General features: G+C 39.7%; 1 protein-coding gene and 1 pseudogene across 1 annotated transcript in view; one reads left to right on the top strand and one right to left on the bottom strand.

Moving 5' to 3' along the window:
* GLI3 (GLI family zinc finger 3) overlaps positions 1–19,016 on the bottom strand; it is a 255,390-nt gene that overhangs the window by 91,091 nt on the left and 145,283 nt on the right. The gene's annotated exons all lie outside the window — the stretch shown is intronic.
* Positions 2,925–3,043, top strand: LOC136655020 (5S ribosomal RNA; annotated as a pseudogene).

Here is a 19,016-nt window from a genome sequence, read left to right on the forward strand (position 1 = left end):
CTGTTGCAAGCCAATGTATTCAATACTGATATAGACCCAGATTTAAACCATGGACAACCATGGACAAATATCCCCCAGTCAGTTTATGTGATTTAGCAGCACTAATGGAGTGTGGGCATCATTCTATATTGGGAACAACCAGACAGCTTGGAATATACAGGTATGCGCCACTTAACGACAGGGATATGTTCTCCTATTCCCGTTGCTATGCAATTAAGTCACTAAGTGAACATTCAGTCCAATCTATTGCCTTTGTTGTGTAAACAAACACTCCCTGTCAGACACTAGCTCGCTGCAGAGGCTACTAGGGATAGACCACCTCTTCTTTGCATTAAGAGCCTCTCAGTTGTGTAAACAGACACTCTGATGTGGGCTATGGGAGACGCGATTGCCTCATTAAGAGCATCATTAGAGTACTTTGACCAATGGCATATATGCAGTTAAGCGTATATGTCGTTAAGCGAATGGCTGTTAAGTGGCGCACACCTGCATACTTTATATAAGTAGAATCTATTTTTTACTTACTTCCCTGTAAGCTGTCTGGTTGTCAATGGGCCTCCTTGGACCTATGCCAAGTACACAGTCCAAGGTGCCTCAAGGGGTAAGTAGGGCAGGGAAAGAAAGATAGGACCCTGGTGTGAGCAACAGCCACCAAGACCCACGCCCTCCTGCCCTCCAACTGACTGGGACTTACAGCATGGAACACAGGATCCGTAAGCCCTCAGTAGGATTGGGCTGCCAGTCTTAGTCATCATGCTTTTCACTACCTCTCCATACCTACAGTCAGAGCTGAATTGAACGTTTCAGCAACACCTTAGTTTTCAGCAGCTCTTGGGCGAGACAGACAGACCAGTCAGTCAGTTAGGGTGCAATCCTAACCCACTTTCCAGCACCGACACAAGGGCAATGCTCCTCCTAGATAAACATTCCCTTACTTTGAGGAGGCCTCCGTGATTGCCCCCCAACTGCAGGATGCAACACATGACCCATTGGCATAGCTATGCCAATGCCGGAAAGTTGGTTAGTATTTGGGCCTCAGTCAGTCAGCTCCTTCCAACCTTGAAGACCTTTCTCCCTCTACTTCAAACCCCCAGCCATTTCTTTCACCTTTATCCTCAAGGTCTTCATTATCCCTACTAGGCTGCAGCTGTGAGCCATACTCATGTCAAATCAAAGTTTTAACCCTATTCTTTCCAGGCCTGTCAACACAAGGGGCCATGGCTGACACCACACACTGTCTCCTTGAGGGAAATCTTCTGCATTTCCACTACACTACATAATACTTCTGTACTAGAAAATACTTCTGTATGAACACTGCAGTCAAATGGAACTGGATAGTAAATTTTTAAAACTAGTATAGAGTGTTGTAAAAGTATTAAAAGTATTTTACCTTTTTCTTCAATTTGCTAGCACATCTTTTTTGAAACGTTCTGCTTCAATTAGGAACAAATTATATCCAGCTGATTCTGAATTTGACAACTATTACAAGACAGCTTTTGAGGGTAGTGATTGGATTGGGCAATACAAGAACCAGCTGGCAACTGATCAAAGGTTCTCCATGTGTTTTGTTTCTCATTTTAGCAAAGCAAATCATTAAGAAGCCAGATGAAGAATCCAATAATTAACAACACCATGGCTGTCAAAAGATGGGCCACGATTTCAGAGCATCTCACTATGAAACTGAAAGAAAATGAGAGAGGCCTTAATTCCAAGTGTTGGCCCAAGCTTCTGAGGAAAAGTTCATAACCTGCCTGGCAATGATCCTTGATACCACTCCTTAGTGTTATAATATTGCATTCATCTCAAAGTACTTGTAGCATTCAAGACTGCAAAGCTGTTCAGGGAGACCATTCTTGTCAACCTGTTCACTCTTTGGAAAAACAGTGATTAGGGGCGCAATCCTAACTTGCGCTGGAACAGGCAATTCAGGAGGCTTGCGCTGTATCCAGTGCAGGATTGTGGCCAGTAGCGGCTTAGCCAGAGGCAAGGGGAAACTTTTCCCCTTACCCCTGGGGGTAAGGGCTGCTGGCGCCTATGGGTCTCCTCGGACTTGCGCCACCTCCTGAGGTGGCACAAGTCTGAGGAGAGCAGAGCGGCTTGAAGTCGCTCTGTTCTCCCTGGGAACAGGGGTTGGGATTTCGCATAACTGCTGGAACCCAGCCCTGCCTCCTGCTCCCCACCCACCCGCCCCCGGGGCCGCCCGTCACCCTCCCTCCCCCCCACTCAGGAACACCTCCCTCGCTTCTTCTCCCCACCGCCATGCCTACCTTTTTGCTTGCGTCGGCCCTGTGGAGGGGAAGCCAGCGCAGAGCTGGCACTTCTCAGAGCACCAGCCTGGCTTCCCCTTGAGAAGGCGCAAACGTGCTTTATGGCATGTTTGTCACCCTCCCAGGCTGGCTTGGGCCGGCCAAAGTCAGAGTTAGGATTGTGCCTTAAGACTGTCACAAATGTGTTGCACCCCAACTAGCTGACCTTTTCTAAACGCTTTTTGTCTCCAATTTCTCTAATTTAGCACCAACACAGCAAAGTAACAGCTAGCAGCAGGGAGAACCACCAAGGGCAGCAAATTCCTTCAACAACACTACTGTTAAGAACATTAGTTCATTTTGAAGTTAAAGAAGATGAAAACGTGATTATTTTAAAAGAAAACAACGGTATGTCCATTGGTAGATTTCTCTCTCACTGAGTAGGCAAAAGGCTGCAACAAGGAAGAGTTCTGGTGCTATTCATTTTTATACTGGATGCAAAAATAGATTATCTGTAACTAGAAGATGTCAAATTCTGCCTGAAGATTTACTGTCCAATAATATTTAGACAGGAGAAAAATAAAATAATTCAGACTTATAAACATCATCTCACCTTGTTTCATGTAGTGCGTAAGAATAACCTACATACAAGGCAGGAGGGTTCATAGCTCAATGGAAGAACACAAGCGTGTTGCCCTGCACATGCCTGATCTCATCTGATCTCGGAAGCTAAGCAGGGTCAGGCCTGGTTAGTACTTGGATGGGAGACCGCTTGGGAATACCGGGTGCTATAGGCTTATACCATAGTCTTTCGAGACTGAAGGTTGCCAACCATGCGTGTTGCATGGAGAAGGTCACAGTTTCAATCTCTTGCTTCACCAGACCCCTACCTAGAATGCTAGAGAGCTGCTGCCAGCCAGTGTAGACAGTACTGAAGTAGATGGACCAAAGGTCTTACTCTGTATAAGATAGCTTCCTATGTTCCAGAGAAACATTTGTTAACTGGCTCTGATGAGGCTAATTTTATCATTCACATATATGGTTTTACTGTCTCCCTTCTCTGAGTCATCAGAAGTTCAGAGCAGGCTTTGCATGGTCGACTTTCTTCAGAGGAGAAATTAACATTGTCTCTGTATTATGTTTGTGAAAAATACATGTTTACAGATCAAAGGGTTGAGAAATAATGATTGAGAAACAGACTTAGTGGCACTTATATGCTTTTTCTTTTTCATTTGCACTCATAACTATGATGATTCTTCATCCAGAACTTTGCTCATTCCTGGTGCTACATAAACCTTTAATTGTAAAAACAGTCCTTTGAGTCAAAATATTGCCCTGCAACTGAATCAAGCTCCAACATTCACTGAGGCAGGATAAAGATAAGCTTTTATAGAATATGACAGTTACATGTACCTGATTAGAGCTTGTTAGCTCATCACTTGATTTCTCTACATTTTAATACTGTACCCTTGAAGACTGACTGTGTGAACTGACACCACTGAAATAACACTGTATTTGAGATGATGCTAGGAGATATGAAAGTTTGATCTGTGGTGATATATCTGTAATGGTCCATTAACACATGCACATCATCACTTGATGTTTCAGCTATCAGATGATGAACTTGTGCATGTAAACTAGGACACAGTTCATAAGTCAGTATTTCTGAGGCAACACAAATTCTAGTTATCAATGAAAAAGAAGGGGCCATGTACATTCCCTGTAAATTTCCTGAATCTGCCAATGTAAGATCTATCTTATGAAGATGTTTACTTATGAATCACCAAAAATTTTTTAGGTATTGTACGTACATTAAACAAATGACAAAGGCTGTGTCACAGATATATACTGTAAGACATGATACAAAATTAAAAAGGGACTGGGGAGGATTGAGTAAGGCAAAAACAAGCATATTCTTGTATTAAAACGCTCAGGTTACAAGATGTGTAGATGTCACATGATTCAACATCCAAAGCATCTCAGCTTTTAGAATCTCAGCTCAGCAGGAAGAGGCAGAACTGAGACAAATGGTCAAAAGGAAAATTGGATGGGAAGAACAACTGCAATAGGTGGAAGTGCCCAGTTTCTCCTCTCCTTCAATTACTATCCACTTCTTGGCCTCTACAACAGCTGCCAAAAATCACCAAGACTCTGATAGCCTGATGAATGGAAGCAGAACTAAGTTTACAAAAACAGTGAACTTAAGAAAAATATTTGCATTTGTTTGTCCGGTTGCAGAATTTGGATGATGACCTGAAGAAAGGTATATAAAGATACAACAAATAAAGGGTAGACAAGAACACCAGAAGGAATCAAACTTTTTATAGCAGGGAGATTTGATACTGAGATGCTCCTAGCAGAGGGAAAGTTATCAATCTAAAGAAAAACAGACATGTAGGCTGTGAAATACCATCTTATAGGTGATCATAAATAGCCTTTAACAGAGATTTAGTAAAAGATCCATGAATCTTAACTCTCCATTTACAGAAGTAGGCTAAAAGATGGGTTAAATTCCTCTTAGCATTTATTTACACATGACATTTCAAACATGCAAACCACTTCACATTAAAAAGGTCATTTATTACATTAATATCCTGCCATTCTTCCATCGTAAAACACAAGGCAGTGTACATGGGGTTCCTAGGTGGCCACCCAACCAAACCTGTCTCAGATTTTCTTTGCTTAAGCACGGTAGCTGCATCATGTGCCCACTTGGAAATGCCCACTTGGAAATGCAGTAATGCTTAGAACAACCCTCTAAGGTTGGATCATGTTATCATCATCATATAGCAGGTGGGAATGTGGGGCTGAGGTTGATTTTTGAGTAACTTAGCAAGTTTGTGGTTCAGGGGAGATCTGAATACGTCCCAGCTCACGCTCTTAATCACTATGCCAGTGGTTCTCAAACCGTGTGCTGTGGCAAACTCCAGGGTACCGTGGGATGTCCTTGGCAGCCTCTTCTTACTGGCTCTCCCAGTACTATATCTTTGATTTTGTGTAATCCAAGATGGCACCACCATGGTAGGGTGCGTGACCACAGTAAAGTTTGAGGACCACTGCACTATGCTGTATTAGTTTTCAACAGAAGCATACGTGTTATCAGAAACAGTAAATATCCCAAGGCAAAGGGATGCTCATGATGAGACATCTTCCATAGGCAGACCACAAAGAGACAATCCTAAAGATAAGGGTTAGTTGGCATATTCAGCAGAATCTATGACCAAGTTTTTCCTAGATTGCACCAGAGGCTCTAGATGAAGCATCAAATGTTTGAAAGATCCCCGAAAAAACAAACTTCCCACACATACAAAATTAGCATGACCAGAGAAAGGTTCTACCCAGGCTTTTCCCGAACATGCTACCTCTGAGGAGTTCCCCCCTCCCCCAAGGTAAGTGTTCAAATGTGAACCTTCCCCACATAGATACACATTTGCAGCCTCATATGGTATAGGCCAGGAAAAGCTTAACTCCTTGATTTTATGGGTATGTTCATGTTTCAAAGTCACTTAATGCCTCCCTCACATGAACACAGGTTTCCACAGTCACGTGCATGTACGGGTATTAGACTTTGCTGTAATGTAAACAGATCTGTAATCAATGTCCAAGAAAAAAAAAAGAAACAAAGGATACACAAATTATATATTTGTGGGATCTGAGATATTTGCTTGCATGCTTACAAGTGAAACCAAGTGCTTCCAGGCCTAAAAATCTGACCTTGTACACTAAGAGCATCACAAAATGCAGCACTTTTCTATAACTCTGGGGACTCCTGATAAAAATTATGAACATTTTAGCTTTCCTTTAAAAACATTTTTCTAGCCTTCACATTTGCAAAGAAAACCTTGTAAACATGACTTCAGCCTGTGTCCAAAAAATGCTGAACAAACTAAGAGGCAAATAAAATGAATTTCAACTTTTATATATAAAGTTAAGGATTTGGGGAGCCATTCTCATTATTTTTATGAGACTAACTAAAATCTCTGAAAGTAGCAATAGCAAAGGTCAAGGTTAACTAAGCAGTCTAGTAAGAGGCACTGGTTCTGACTAGCCTCACACACAATAGTAGTGACTTTCCCCTGTTTAGCTATATGGGAATTTCAGTGCTTCATTATTTAGCTGGTTAGTGCCCTGATACATTGTTGTAAAACCTAGAACAGCAATTCCCAAACTGGTGAGTCATGACCCACCAGCCTGGGAAGCACTGGCCCATGCCCCTTTAAGGGGCAGGGAGGAAAGAAGGCACCAACTATTCCCAGGATCATGCCGCTGCTGGAACAGAAGGGGGAATTTGTTACCAGTGGGTAGCACTGGCCTCTGGAAGTGCAGAGAACTCTCTGCAGGGCTCTCCTGATTCACTAAAAATTGCTATTGGAAACCACTTCTGGTTTTCAATTGCAAAACTGGAAGTGGTTTCTGATTGTGATTTTTAGTGAATCAGAGGATTGGGAAGCCCTGTGGAGGCTCCCTGAACCCCCTGGAGGGCAGCCCCGTCCCCACAAAGACTTCCCTCCTCCCATGGAGGCCTTGGGAGCCACTAATCTAGAACAGGGGTGCTCAAACTTTCAACTTTAGGGATGCTGGACCTTTAACAAGTGTATAGAAGAGAGAATTTCAGCAGGTGCAACTTGTCATCCCACAGATGACAAGCTGCACCTGCTGAAATTATCTCTCCTACACAATTTTAAAGGTCCAGGATCCCTAAAGTTGAAAGTTTGAGCACCACTGATCTAGAACAAGGGTGAGGGCTATGTGGTTAGAGAAGGATCCAAGTCTGTGTTCTGATTTGACTTCCAAACTAGAATGTTTGAATTCCAAGCTCTGCAAACTAACAGCACAAGCAAACGGTGTAACAGGACCTGTGGTTGATTGTGGCTTAGGTTTGAAGCATAAATTGATGGTGTCACTTCTGATCATGACATCAGTTCCAGATTAATGACAACACTCCTGGGGGGTTCCAACAGACTGTCATTCTAAAAAGTGGGTCCAACAGCTAAACAGTTTGAGAAGCACTGCTATAACTTATAGACCAGCAAATTTTCAACACCTGCACCGTGGCATACTGTGCCACAGAAGTCTGAGGAAAAGTCAATTATTAGTAGGTCCACTGGGGGATTTGATTTCCCTACCTGCAGCATAGTGTGCCTTGTCAATTGCCAAAAAACTGATGGTATGCTTCAACAATTTTATTGCCTTGTCAGTGTGCTGCGAGATGAAAAAGGTTAAAAATAGCTGTTACAGACTATATGTAATATGTAACAAAATCCAAAAAGGATCCCAATTCAATATCATCTGGAGATAAAATTCCTGTTAAACCCACAATTCCTGTAAATATCACCATCAGTCAAACGCTGTATAAGATCAAAATTCTTCTGCTGTATCTTCCTGTGAGCCCTGAAGCATGCACTAACTGCATGAGCAGAAGGAAGACAGCGTAGCAGCCACCCAAACACAGCAGCACCTGGAGGGTGGGGAGACCGAAGCTTTCAGTGTTTGGCTGGAAGAGAGATTTTGCAAAGACTTGCACCCATGTGGTTTATCCTGATAGCAGGCCAGCATAAAATGCAAGTGATGTACCTCCTAAGGGGTGGTGTCACTTCAATATTATGTAACCATGCTGTCACAAAGAAGCACATGGGGGAAGTGTTTTTAGAGATCTGCAGTACAGCAACCACTGAGACAACCAATTACATCAGGATAGATACAAGGAGCACAATTCTAGCAGTCTATGATGTGCTAAAGAAAGAGATAATGAAATTAAATTGGAGGGAGTGGGAAAATCCCTTCTTGAACACCATTTGGCCACCATGTTTCAACCACAACAACAATGGAACTCAAAAACATCTCTCTGCTAACCAGAGTTTGAGAGCTGAGCATTAAATAAAGCAGGATGTATTTTGGATTTAGCTTGTATGTGCAAACGCTTTTTGGAAATATGTTAGTATACTGGTTCACACCCTTGAATCTCTCGATGTGTTTAAACAGCCTGTCAAGACTACATTAGCATCTTGCAGGCATGTAATACCATTCCTCCCAAAAGATAAGAGTTAAAAATATGTCACCAACCTTCTCTTATTTAATGCTTGTAAAATAAGCTAATTTAATAGCATTTGTTTAATATGTGCTCCTATTTCACTAATGCACTATGAGAAAAATTCCATTCCAACTATTTTGGGGAGATTTGCTGGCTGTTATCTGAGCAATGAATGTGCTGTATGCAGTCATCGGAGTCTTCAACTCTGAAATTACACCCAGGATAAACGACAGACTCTGCCTTAATGCCGATTGGAGGTGGATGGTGATTGATCAGAAGAAAGCAGAACTATGTAGCAAATCAAACATAAAAACACCCGTCTCCCTGTGCCTCATATTGAACCACATATTTAAAAGCTAAGGAACCTTTGGCAATTGACTTAACCATTAGATGTTTCCAAATTAACAGTATTTCTCACATCCAAGTCTCTGCATTTTATCTTCTTTATTCTTTCAAATCCTGAAATTGCTTGGATAAGAGTCGAGGTTGCTTTTTTTTCCTCCTTTTTTAATACATACATTTCTAAGAGCAGCCTGAACTTTTAGGGGAAATTGAAGAGGCTTTCTGTCAAGTACAGCTAAATCCTGCCTTTCTATATCAAAACCCCTTGCAAGAAAATTACTGTGCAGATGATAAGGCTGAAAGATATAATAAAAAGTGACTCTACTCAATTTACACTGCAATATTGGTATGACTGAATATTTTTCATTCAGGTGACTGATAAAATCGCTAAACTGTATTGGAGATAAATAAAGGAGGCTTCTGTCAAGAATAAACACCATTAATCATGAAGTCTCACCCTCAAGAGTCGCTGTGCTATGCATCTGCACAAATATACCTTTGCAAGTGGCATGCAACCACTTGCTCCTTTCCCCTTGTTTGCTTCAGGAATGTGCAAACCTGTCTATTTCTCTGAATATTTCTGCCTTCCCACATGCTGGCATTTGCATGTGTGGGATACCAATCTGCAAAGTAGTCTATGGATCATTCAACAGAGACTTGAAATAATTCATGTACATCCTATCTGCATCACGCTTTCCATTAAAAAGCAAAGATGTTTCTCTAACTACGAGGCTGAATTACCGTAACACTTTCCATGTGTATTATTATTTTCAGATATTTCACTATCTGCGATAGTGAATCTGTGGCTATCCATGACATCTCTGCTTTCCATTCTGTTCTTCAACGAAGATAGCCAACTAATTTTCCTTACTTAACATGTTTATTGCAACTTAAAATAAATTCCATTCTCTCTATTTGCTTACACATAAATTGTCATGAGGTCTCAACGTCTACCAGATTAGGTGCCACCATAAAAAATTTTTTTAAAAAAACTACAAGAGCATTGCATTCAGATGTGTAGTTAAGGGGGAGAGTGAAGCTCCAGGACTTCATTTATAGCAGGAGTGTTGAATTCATCAGCAGGGCACCTGGGGACTGCTGTTGACACTTTTTTCAAAAGACTTCAACAGAGACAATACATAGGCTCAGCAGATGGCAAAATGAGAAATTTTCTTAGTTGCTGATGTTAATATCTGGACCCTTGTTTTTTCCAAGGGTTGCCTGAGAAACTATATATAGCTCATATTACATTAAGCCTACAAACCTATGCAAATTTACCTGGGATAAGTCCTATTGAACAGAGTGTATCTTACTTTTTTTTCTTTTTTTAAAAATTTATTTAACTATAATAAACATAAAATAGAAAAACAAATACATACATAAACAAAATTCTAATAAAGCAGCACGAGCGAAGCCAAAACATTCCCATACTTATAATCCAAATACATACAGTCCAAACATTAACAAATATTAATCTATACCACTAATACTTCAAAATCAATCTTCAAATCCAAAATACCTCAAATCCCCATCCTCTCTCTGATTCAAAAAATCAATAACTGGACTCCAATTCTTCAAAAAGTTTTCTGTTGAATTCTCCCTAAGCAAAATTGTTAATTTATCCATCTCCGCATAATCCATAAGTCTTATCCACCATTCCTCCACCGAAGGTATATTCATAGTCTTCCAATTTTGAGCATAAAGTATTCTGGCAGCGCTTATCATATACAAAAATAAAACTTCATTTTTTCTTTCCACATACTCATCTGTCATACCTAATAAAAATACTTCTGGCTTCAATTGTATATTTGTTTTTAAGATCAACTGTATCTGTGCGTGAATTTGTGACCAATTTTTTAACTTTTGAACACGTCCACCACATGTGGTAAAATGTTCCCTCTTGTTTCTTACATTTCCAACAACTATTGGACATAGTTTCATACATTTTGGCTAATTTACTTGGTGGCACATACCAACGATAAATCATCTTATATATATTTTCCTTAATGTTAACATTCAAAGTAAATTTTGTCTGTTTTATCCATAATTTCTCCCATCTGTCCATTGAAAGTTCATAGCCCACATTTTTTGCCCACTGGATCATGCATTCCTTAACCTGTTCATCTTCTGTTTCAAACTTCAAAAGCAATTTATATATTTTAGATATTACCTGCTCATCTGATCTTAATTGTTTCTCCAATATTGTCTCTCCCTCTTCAAAACCATATAATTTTTAATCAATTTTTTTAAATCTTTTTTGGGAAGAATATCTGTAATTAAAATGAATGTACTACCAAAAATGCTTTTTCTTTTCCAGAAATAGCAATATTACTTTCTGATAAACCTTTTAAAGAGTGGCAGAAAGATGTGACAGGTTTTATATGGCAAGGGAAGAAACCAAGAGTGAAATTTAAGATTTTGCAAGATGCAAAAGAAAGAGGAGGTTTAGGACTGCCTGATCTGAAGACTTATTATGCATCATGTTGTTTTCTGTGGCTTAAAGAATGGATATTGTTGCAAAACAAAAAACTGTTGAAGTTAGAAGGATATGATTTAAGATTTGGTTGGCATGGATATCTTTGGTATGATAAGTTGAAAGTGAATATGGAATTCAAGAATCATTATGTTAGACATGCACTGTGGAAGATATGGAATCGTTATAAGAAAAGGTTTTACAACAAAATTCCACTCTTAGCTTCACCACAAGAAGCACATTTTGGTTTGGGAACTGTACCAGGAGATAAATGGTTATTGTATAAGAACTTATTGAAATGTAATCAAGGTCAATGTATTTTGAAGTCTAGAGAGGAATTGATTGTAGAGGGTTTTGACTGCCAATGGTTTATGTATTTACAATTATTAGAAAGATTTAAAATTGAGTGTATCTTACTTTTGAGTAAATATGATAAGCACTCTAATATATTTTATTAGTCTAATTCCCTGGTAATGAAAAACCATTATAATCAGAATTAAGCATCTATAACAGTCACCTGTGTCCCTTGTAATAAAAAGTACAATATAAGAGCCCTGCTAGATCAGGCCAAAGGCCTGATTAGTTAAGCATCCCATTTGCCCACAGTGGCCCACAAGAAGCTGCTGGAGTCTGCAAGCAATCCTCCCTTCCTGCCGTTGCTTATGTAGCAAGTAATACTCAGTGTCATAGTGCCTTTTAACCTAAAAATAGTGCATGGTCATAATAAACAGTAGGCATCATAGAAAAAGATACTTTTCTTCTTTCAAAAATGTCTCAGAATGAATCATGGTGTTTCCCAAGTGCTTCCGTGATGGAATCTGAGGTGTGCCAGGGCACAGGAGGGGGTCGCAGCCTTGGCACAACCCAGAAGTAGCTTTCAGGACCACCAGAGACTGCCCTGCAGCTAGCGCAGTTTGCGGTGCTAAGGAACATTTAAAAAAAATGTTTTTAGTATGGACACCTGTATCCACAGATATCAGTATAATGGGGAGGGCGGAGTCTAGGCACAGATCCTCCATGGATATCAAGGGACTACTGTATATAGGTTGAGTTTAGTTGTTCTCGAGGGTTCCATTCCCAGAGCTCAGGTGGACGGCAAAAATTGCATTAAAGCAAATCCATTTTAAAAACAATGTCCCTTTGCTAGGTGATTTAAAAACAGCCTTGCTGTCCTTTGTAATGCATCAGGCAGATAATCAGTCTCTCTCCAGGCATTTAGAAAGGCTTCACTCCTAGCCACAGTGCAGAAAAGAATGGAGGAGGTGATAATCACTTCCACTTAGCAGCATTCTTTCGTGTGCTCAGGCGGAAGGATAGGGTTCTAAGCGCCTAGAGAAAGAATGATTGATAGATTGTCAGTCGGCTGCCCTATTCCACATTAAGGAGGCTAATGACTTTTTTCCTTTAGTTGAAAAGGCCCTTTTCATTGTGTTGAGAAAAAACTGCATGTGAAAAATTCATAGATAATTAGGTTATACCTATATAAAAATATGAAAACCAGGAAACACTGCAGATGACAAGACTTGTTCCATCTCAAGGTCATTTTTTGCTTACATTGGGGCCTAAACCTATGTGAAGCACAGCCTTGTGGATAGGCCCACACCAGACACTCTGCACCTGATATAGCTAGAAAAACAGAATGGCTCCTACATGTAACTATTGGTTTTCAGTTGGTCACAAAAATAAATGAGAGCAGGGCAGCTAGGAGCCTGAAGAACCTACTAGCTTCATAATAAGGGGTTCACACAGATCTCTGCCCCAAAGTGACAGATCTGAAGTCTCTGTATAAAAAGAGACTTATAAGAAAAAATTAGACTGTACAGATCAGCCCTCAACCGATTCTTAGAACAAATGAAGGCATAATAGACATGCCATTGAAGTAGAACCTTATGCACTAATGAGGTTAAAAAATGTACTTAGGTCTTCATGTTTAAGATACTTAACAAGCAGTTTGCTTCCTTGGCACAGACCAATAGTAAGTCGGAGCTGTGGCCTAATCATGCAGGCAGGAACCAAATCGACTGGAAGAATTAGGAGACCTGCTGCCCCGGAGGAATGCAATTCATGTGGAAAAGCAGTTGCCCAAGTGAGCTTAGGGAACTGCGTGGGAAGAAAACAAAATAAACAGCTCAACAAAGAAAACAAAGCCTCTGGAATAAGGGCTTTTCCAGTGCTTGAGTATACTGAAAATTCAGTGGGTGCCCATGACTAAAACTTCATCAAAGGCAGACCTCTTTGCAAGCAAATACTCCAGCAAAAGGGTGTGCTGGGTCAAAAATTGCCACCATACAACCCCCATGCTATTTTTTTAAAGCTTGATTTATTTTAAAAAAAAATTGGGTGCACAAGAGACAGATGGAGTACTGATAATCTAATAATGAGCCATTGTTATGCTAGGAAGAGAGTTGAAGTTACATCATGATAATTATTTACAATTTCTCTTTTTTCTGTCCTTCACAGATCACAGAAAAAAGATGAAGGGACATGTTTAGGAAACAGCCATTCCTGAGTTCATGCCACTAGGCAAAAAGAAAAAAAAATGTATATGTTATGGATAAAGGTGTTCTTAAACGTTTTTATTGTTTGGTAGATTTTGTTTCCTTCCCCCCTCCCCCAAGGGAAAAGTACAGAAAGTAGTGTAATGTGTTTTTTTATTCCAAGGGCACATTTTAAATAAATAATGATAGCTTTAAAAGTGTACTAGGTGGGTGATATAGGTGGTATTGTGTCAGCAGAGATCACCACAGTCATGAGAGTCAATTAGGTTTCTTTTGCACAGATTTTACATAACGTTGTTTTACAAAAAGGAAAAGTGCAGAAAGTGGTGCTATGTGTTTTTATTTAATTATAACCCCCCCCCCAATCACACCTCTAGTTATGGCAACTATAAACTTGATCTCAGTTTCCCCAGGCAAAATTCTGAAGATATCTAATGTAATCATTTAATACACAAGGTAAGGAATATCGACTGCACCTCACCTGCTGTCTGTACAGGATTTTTTTTTCTCTTTACATGGGAAAAGATGGCCTATAAGACCTATAAAGAGAAGACCTATATGACTCTGAAACTAGCTTAACAATAATTCCTCAACTGATACATTACAATGACTGGCAAGTTAACCTACAAAACACCAAAAAATCTATCCTATTAGAAATCCTATTTAGAAATCCTAAAACATTTCTCCTTTAGTTTCATTAATAAATCATTCAGATCTCTTTAGGGAATTTTAGGTTGGTTTCTTGTCTTTTTCTTGCAAAATTAACCATGTTTAATAAAAGCATCATCTTCCCCTTTCATTAGATCACTGATCATTATGAAACAGTATTAGCTAACCCTTGAGAATGCCAAACTTATTATTTCAACAAGTTTGAGCCTCTCTGCTTGCCTTACATATTTCTACTAGCAAAGAAGGCATTCTTTATCTTGGCTAGCTGCCTACAAAGATTCTCAGGTTACTCTGTATGCACACAATTCTCAATGTCTGCTTTGTGATTCTAACATATTTTCAATCTTTTTTTAAAAAAAAACCATTCCATTTTAAACACCTAAAATCAGTCATGTTCACAACATTAAGCAACAGCCCTCTGGGACTTATGTTTTAATTACAATTTTACATGCTGTAACGTGAGCTGGCAAATTAAAAGAAAATAAATGGGAAAGGATGCCAGTAAATTTTTAAGTCATGTTCATTTCTTGAAATGTAAAACATATCACTGATTGTGGGTTTGCAACCAAGATTCTGTGGGTGTGAGGAAGGCAGTTGTTAAAGATAATATTGACAGATTAATCATTGTCCTTAAAATTTGCTAGTAATGTTCATTATCCAGCCTGCTTTTCATTTTTGCACTGGCCATTCAGAACTAACATGTAGTACCATTCTACAGGATTAGTGACTGTGGGCACATTCCTAACCAGGTCTACTCAGAAGTAAGTCCTATTTTGAATGGGGCTTACTCTCAGGAAAGTGTGGTTAGGATTGCAGCCTGTATTGATTATCAGCAGGTTCCCTATTAAAAGTAATGTGGACACAAAATGTACATAATTTTTTTTTAAAGTCACTGGTGACACAATTCACCACTCTCAATTCAAGCCTCAGTTTGCACTTTTTACACATTAGCTCACATTAGTGTCATGAACTCCACCTGAGGGAGTTTGACCACACCTTTTTATACAGGGTCTTGCAAGTCTTGACTAAAATCCCTGACTTACCGAAGTGTATTTTCTACCACAAGATCCCACATGACTTTTTCCAACACCAAGGTAGGGATTATCTTTGGACAGAGTCCTTAGGAAGTTGTTTCCCAGCTGTAGATTTATGACTTCCACTTGTAGTATGCAGGATCTTCTCAACCTCATTTAAGCCATTTCTGCCCAATGTTGCATATATGCAACAGAGATCAAATGTGTACGCCTGTGGGCTGGGCAGAAATGGGTTAATATCCACTCCTCTGCAGACTAGTAATGTTACTCAAGCATTCAATATATGGAAAAATTTTATTGAGTTGTACCTTAAGGAGACCTTCTTCTGTATCTTAAAGAGACTTTAAGGAGGTGGAAGGAAGCCTTGGGATACAAGCCACTGTATTTTATTCCAGCAGGTTAGAGCATTTAAACACAACACAACAAAGACAACAAATTGCACATAAATGCAATTCAAAAAAGAAACCAATAGATAATGTTAAATTCTCTACTCTGGCGCTGCACTGGTGGAAGTTTTGCTGAGTCATCAAATAAAACATGTGTAAGCTACAAAGTTAAGCATCAGCATCCACATAACTTATTTCTAGATTGGAACCATGACATTCAGCAATTTGCATGGATGAGTGATTCCTCTGTTCCCCCTACTGCCCAAACTCTCTTTTCTCCACATCTTAAAAGAAGCAGCATTTATTAAATCTACTTGGTTCAAAATATAAATATATACAAAAGTAACCAGCTCGTAAACATGAGTTTTACATTTCTTTCTAAAGAGCAAGCAAATGCAGCAACTTATCCAATAAACTGTTTCAGAGTCATGTGGCACCTGACTCATTTAGAGTTTTATTCATGGAAATAATGGAAAGCCTGCATGAGCAAACACTTCTTGCACAAACCACAACATCCACCGAGTTTTAGATAAGATGGCATAATACATATGTTTTTGTATATTCTGTGTGTGTATTAACTAATATTTGGGTGTACACATGCACAGTAGTTGAGTTGTTGTTTTTTTTTTTGTTGTTTTTGCTTTCTTTTGAAAAAATTATTTGTATTTAGGAAAAATTATGTCAGCCTTAGGGGAGAGTGACTTACACTAAATAGAATGGATGTGTAGAAGAATGATGAGGAAGAGGTCTTCATTTTACATACATATACACATTAGTGTAACTTCCACAAAGGTATATTGATCTATTTTGACATGGACCATTCCTGTACAATACAAAAATTGCACTTTAAAAAAAATGTAAGAGCAAAAACCATAAATTTTAGCTCTCTTTGAAGCAAGACTTAACATGAGTGGAAGTATTGTACTTGGAAAAAAGAGTATGTCACACTTCAGTACCTCTTAGGCCACTGCAACAGGTTTGACAGAAGCCTCTATACAGTTGGCTTGCTTCTGGTTCACTGAATTTGAATACCTCAGTCAATATCTGCTCACTCGCTTAATAGTGCTGACTCCAGCACAAGGAAGAACATAGGAATTTTATCCAAGAAGCCACTTCTCACAGCCTGGACTATAGCTGGAGTGCATATCCTTTGCAACAGATAACAGAGAGATAAAAGAGATTTGAAATGAGAAATACTGAAACAGGAAGATGCAAAAAATGTTTTAGTTCGCTAAATGAAGGTACAGGTTCAGTATCCCTTATCTAGAATGCTAAGGATTGGATGTGTTGCAAATTTTGGATTTTTCTGGATTTTGGAATATTTGCACAAACATGAGATACGCTGGGGAGGAGAACCAAGTCTAAACAAAATTTAGATGCTTCACATCCACCTTAGAAACATAGCCTGAATGTAATTTTATACAATATTTTAAATCATTTTATGCATGAAACACTGTTTGTGGACATTGACCCATAATTTCTTTGTTCTGTTACAAATGCATGCCAGCCAGCGCCTGAGGTCATGTTGTGTTATGTTATGTCACTCAAGAATGTTCTGGATCTCAAAGCATTCTTGTTTTTGGAACTGCAGATAAGGCGTCATCAACCTGTACTGTATTCATCTTTTGTCCACATTTTAAGTTTTTCAGTCAATAAGATCATACACAAATTCATTAAACACTGCACAAACATGAGGAAATGTGATTAAATCTCCAATTCCAACATTTGCCTGATACACCACCTACACAATTTTTTTACTGAAACAGGCCTTCTTTGTTCAGGTACCTTGTCCAGATGCTTATGTCTATATTTCATCCAGCATGTTATACAACTGAAGTCGATGTGTACACCTCAGAGAGTTGATCCAGAGATCCAGTGCAGTGTAGTGGATACAATGGGCAGGTTCAAACTATCCTCTAAACCAGGGGGCTCCAAACCCTGGCCCAGGGGTCAGATGCGGCCCGCAGCAAGCCTCTTTCCAGCCCGCAGCCAACCTCTTGTCCCCTGAAAGCCTCTGGGCCACTCAACTGAACATGACCAGAACTGTGCTCTGATTGTTTCTGGAGGGTGTTCTGAGGGCCAGAGACGTTGAATGAATGAGCCCATTCATTCATTTATTCACTCATCTAAGTTCCATCTCTAATTTATTTATTTAAATTTTATATTAAAAAAAAATTTCCGGCCCTCCACACCATGCTGGATATTTGATGCAGCCCTCTGGCCAAAAAGTTTGGAGACCCCTGCTCTAAATAAACCTGAGGCAGCTGCAGGCTAACAAGCTCCCTCTCCTACTCTGGCAAGTCTCACCTACCTCATAGGATTGTTGAGAGGACAAAACGAGGGGAGGAACGTTTTACACCACCCTGAGCTTCTTGGAAGAAGGGTATAAAAATGTGGAAAATAAAGTTTAAAGAAGTTAAACTTCTATGCGTCATCCATATTTGGGGAACTGTGGTTAGTTTTTTCTGTGGTTTGTTTACAAACTGGAATCTAAAACCAGTTTTATTGAACGAACTGCAGTTAAAACTAACCTCCATCCCTGAATTTACATGACATGTAGAAATGTGGTTAGTTCAAAATAGAACATGAAAGCTTTTGGCTCCTCCAACAAGCAGAGGAGGGGGAGAGGAAAGGGGGATTGCACAAACTCATGACCCTCTCAGACCCATCTGCAATAATCTAGACCAGCAGTCTCCAAAGTGGACACCCCAGCATGGACAGTGCTTACCGTTCTGCCTGAGGTCTCCCATTTGCGCTGCAAATCGCCCTTGACCTTTGCACCAGCAAGAAAAGCATGCCCAGAAATCTGGCTGCAAAGCTTGATGGAGTGAAAGACCCCTGTAGCAGCTGGTAAGTATGAATAATCGGGGATTATCTGCAGCACAAACGGGAGACTCCCCCAGGGAACTGTAAGCACCATTCATATGGGGGAGGGATTAGGTAGGGCATAGGATTTGGCCCGCGGGCCAGATTCTGGAGAGCTCTGATATAAACCAGAGTTTATGAGGAGCGTCTGAATCCATGCAATTTTTGAGTTCAACTGAGAAGTCCTGGTTTCGAATTCCCACTCAAGTATGATGCTAACTAGGAGGCTTTGGACAAATCATGGTCTCTCAGTCTTAATGTCGCAAGATGGAAAAATCACATTATTTATTTACAGATTTCTACCCTGTTTTCTCTCCCTGCTGGGCATTCAAAGTGGCTAAACTTCTCAAAGGAATGTAGAGATACACAAAATAACTAAAATAAATGTCTATTTCACAATTCCAATGGATTTTTCTACTACCTTCATAGATACCTTTTAATTTTTCTGACTTTTTGGTGTTTTCTTGCCAAT

Source organism: Tiliqua scincoides, chromosome 5, assembly GCF_035046505.1.
Source record: "Tiliqua scincoides isolate rTilSci1 chromosome 5, rTilSci1.hap2, whole genome shotgun sequence".
NCBI classification, from domain to species: domain Eukaryota; kingdom Metazoa; phylum Chordata; class Lepidosauria; order Squamata; family Scincidae; genus Tiliqua; species Tiliqua scincoides.